We start from the raw sequence: 4,238 nt of genomic DNA, 5'->3' as shown, positions 1-4,238 counted from the left end.
TGGTTCATTTCATGACAATTACATTTTCACAACCTCCGTTTTGACCTGCCAATTGTGTTAAGTACTATTATAATAGTTCCTAGTGGCTGATGAATCCCCGCATGACATTTTAGCCTCTTGAAAGTTGCACATAGGTGAGATATTTATTATTTCTGGATGTAACATTTACACATGGTTCTGTCCTACCAAGAGCTCATTGCTATTGCTCCAACACATACTGATTATATTAATTGTAGTAAACCTGGTAATCAATGTTCTAGAATACTTTGATTTTGGACACAAATTATTATACTCAAAAAATAATTATATGATTTAATAGTTTCAGTTCCTTTGCTAAATTCTTCCAAATTCCCCCACTCCATGCCTCTGTTCTACGGCGAAGATTCTGCTCTTAAAGTGCAAAATACCTATTGAAACACCTAATAAGGTATTTGTCTCATTGACACGATGAATGTAAAACCAATTAAGACAACACGCTCTGTTCTCTTACATTTGCGAACTCACTTCCTTGTCCAAGCTGTTAAGACTTTTGTGACCGACTTTTTTGTCATACTAAAAGTGAGCAAAATATGAGCTGTATGTTACTCTGAAAAATATGTTGAGTGGAGTGTGGGGTGAAAAGAATTGGTTAGCCTGCATTGCAGGCATAAACAGGAAAAGGAGGTGCAGGGGAGGCGAAAACCAGTGTCACGTCCTGAGCTTCCATCGGCGCAATCCCTCCCACTGCCTGGTTTTACGTGTGCTCCGCAGGCTGGGTATCACTGAATTGAGTAAACTTTTTGGTTGTCTTCAAGGCCCACCCTCGGGTAAAACGTTGGCACTTCCTGAGATGTCTCCTTGTTCAAGCACTGCCGAGACTGCTTCACTCAAGCCTTCAACTAAAAGGGCGTGGTATTTCTTTTTAGCCAAGTCCAACAGATTGCATCTTTCAGGCACCATCTTGCACTGCCCAAACAATAGGTGTTTTTCTGCACCGGAATGCCTCTGGCATGTAAGGAGTTCACTTGAGAACTTATCACCCTCTGTTGCTGGCTGCTCATTGTCCACTTGCACTCTTTTTGACCTTTTTTGTGAGACACTAGCAAAGTCTCCTTGGGAGAATGCTCCTTCGAAGGAACAATTTTTCCAGTAACTTGGGACTGTATGAAACAGAACCCTACATCACTGTAAAAGTCTGACTGTTGATATAATGGAGCGTTAATCACAATATAGTCCACGCAAAATGATTTATTTCACCATATGATGAAAATGTTTTGCTACTTACTCATTTCATTTCCCAAATGACTTTCTAACTTGTGCATAGCACATAGAAGTCTTTTCTGTGTTCTAATACCTTTTTTGCCTGTTTGTTTTGGCTGATACATGCAATGTATGATATTTTCTATGTAATGGTCATTTGGGTAGTTTTCAAAAGGCAACAAACGGATGTCAGCCATTATATAGGCAATAACCTTAATGAACCACAGGAAACCCCAACTATCTGCCCCAGATTCTGAGAGAGGGTTTGAGTTGTGGCAGTTTATTTGATATGTGCTAAATACAATCATTCCTCCTCAGATTTCCACCGTTAATGTGGGTTTTGAATAATGTGATTATGACTTAACATGAGCAGACGTTACAAGGGTATTTTACGTGATAGCCACTTAACTTGAAAATTGGGCAAGATCCTGGGAAAGATGTTTTGTTAATTACAGCTTTAACAAACTCCTGAAAACTGATTATACTCTCCCGCATTTTACGACAAACAGCAGCCAACAGTTACCGTTTCCATCAAGTAAAAATAATAAATTTAGTTGTTTAAACTGCACTGCTTATGTGGAACATGTGTGCAATACGTACCCTCAATTTGGCTTTCGTTGATTAGTTTCCCTTGTCCCACCTGAAATGCCCTCCAGACAGTAACACCTTGCTCGCTGTACTTGAGGTTGTTCAGGGAACTTACTCCCGCTAAGTTTACCTGAGGGAGAACACACTTTCCTTCAGTGCCCGCATCAACTAGGGTAACCCATACACCATTTAAATCTCCATTAGACAACATAGCATCTTTGAAGTCTTTGGCATTCTGCACATCGTGACCCTCATTAATGTGACGTCTGACGTGGGCCTTTATTGAGGCAGCTTTCCTGTTGCAAGCTCCCTTTCCGCCTTGCGGGTCGCTGAAGTCGACTCAGCGAACTCTCGCACCAGTTTTGGACTTCATTGCGTTACATGTTGCCAGCAACACTGAGTTGTCATAACACCCAGCATTGTCCTGGCAGAGGAAGGCAGATGTAATCTCTGGGTGCTCGAATTTAAGGGTGCGGAAAATGTGCTTTAAGTTGTGTACAACTGCAGATGTATCATGTAAACAGTTCTCAATGAAATGTACGAATGTCTGGCTTTGCATTCTTCCTTCTACTTTTTGCACCACTACGCTTAAATGCCACAAGAGTCCCCGTTTTCTGAACCAATTGGACTGCGATTCACGATACTTTGCGGGTAAAAATTTCATCGCCCAGTCTTGGGTTATGAGTACCGAAGCCTCATCAAGCAAATTCAAGCAGTCAATTCTTGCTTCAATGTGTATAACTGGTCTTCTAATTCCTTCTCTGGCATATGGGCCTCGTTCAACAAGTACCTTTCAATCTCCTGCAGGACGCTTTGGAGATCTTCACACTGTGAGCAACTCCGGTCATGTGTATGTTGGCATGGGGCTTGTAGTTGGCTATCGATGACATCACTCAGCGCATAGGTGCTGCAATGATCAGCAACAGCAGTGCTCTCTGAAACATGGACTTGGGAAAGAAATGGTTATGTTCTTTTCATAAACTTCACTTTGAATGATGCAATTTCTTCCTTCCCTGGAAAAACTTGCATAAAGAGGGTCATGTTTTTGTATACAAAGAGGGTGGTCAGTTTCAATATTTCAATATTTACTTAACATGTAATAAAAGTTGAAGATGTTGATTCATCGCATTTTCTTTCTGCCAGATAATTGTAACTGTGACTCGTTCTCCATAAGAGTAATGCAAATTAAATCTTTTCATGTACAGCATATGGATCCACTGACGATGTATAAAAATCTTTTTGTAAGACAGAATTGCCTTTACTAAACGAGGGTGTTTTACCTTAAAATCCAAGTTAAGGTACTGTTTACTTTCTTTCAGTGATCTTTCCCAGCAGTTTGCAGATTCTTTTGACAGACCCATCTCCTCCAGTTGCCCTATCAGGGCGCTCAAGTCATCAAAGCCCTTTGCACCTGCTGCAGACATATAGTCAAGTCCTTGAAGGGACTTCCTTACTGTCGTAGAGCAGGCGGACAGGGTACGTAACATTGTGGCTGCTCCAAAGGGCTTAAACTTGGTCTCTTTGCAGTGTGCTTGATACTGCTGCACTAGTCTGCTTGGTATCATAGTGCATTGACATTAGGAGTTTCGAGAGCTTGACCTGAAGAGAGGCGTAGATGGCGTTGTCCAAAAGGGAGGTCCTGAGTAACATGTGGACATGGTCAACTTGGGTGAGCTCAATGCACAACCTGGGGCTCTTCATCATTGAAACCTTGGCACCACGCCCATACTGCAGTACATTATGCCTTGCTATTTTGAACCTGTACTCAGTCAAAGCGCCAGCGTAAGAGCGCAATTTGCAAACACTGTCAATCCACCTACCATGATACCTTAAATTTTCCAAACTAGAAGACAGGAAATGTGTAACAGAAGATGACAGTTTCAATTCCATGAGTTTCTTGTGATTCTTGCCGATCGTGTGGCTTTGCAAAGCAGCTTCTCCCATGCTTGAAATATCAATTGCCTTATTACAAACAACACACATCGCTTTGGTCTTTGACGTAGGATCAGCTGCAATTCAGGCCTTAAATTTTTCATCTGCTTTCCACTTTCCCTTAAAGACACACTTCCCCATTATCACAAAGCAAAAGAAAAGCCAGGGAAGAACAACAGCTGCATGAACACGAACAAATATTGCTTCCTCTGCTCAACTAACGCAGGAAAAAAATAAACCATGATGCATTGCAAACACAATGAACCATAATGCAATGCAGGGCATTGGAGACTGGACTTTCTGACCATACCGCCATTTATTATAGAGTGTTTTGCAGTTTGGCCAAGTTAATTCAAGTGAAATCAGCTACATTGCAAAAATTTCAGCTAGCTTTTAAACACCTGCTGCTCCTTGAGAAAAATTCCAGACTTCATCCCATTTTTCAAAACTTTGCCCTTACTTTCCATACTTTTTCCAGG

The 4,238-nt window shown here is 41.3% G+C and overlaps 1 pseudogene; it reads right to left on the bottom strand.

Moving 5' to 3' along the window:
* Nucleotides 1-776: 776 nt before the first annotated feature.
* On the bottom strand, nucleotides 777-3,771 carry LOC149099739 (uncharacterized; annotated as a pseudogene).
* Nucleotides 3,772-4,238: the final 467 nt, after the last annotated feature.

Source organism: Orbicella faveolata, unplaced genomic scaffold (genome assembly GCF_042242905.1).
Source record: "Orbicella faveolata isolate gen_17 unplaced genomic scaffold, um_ofav_v1 contig_46, whole genome shotgun sequence".
In the NCBI taxonomy this organism is placed as follows: domain Eukaryota; kingdom Metazoa; phylum Cnidaria; class Anthozoa; order Scleractinia; family Merulinidae; genus Orbicella; species Orbicella faveolata.
This window is presented reverse-complemented; position numbering and strand designations above follow the sequence as displayed.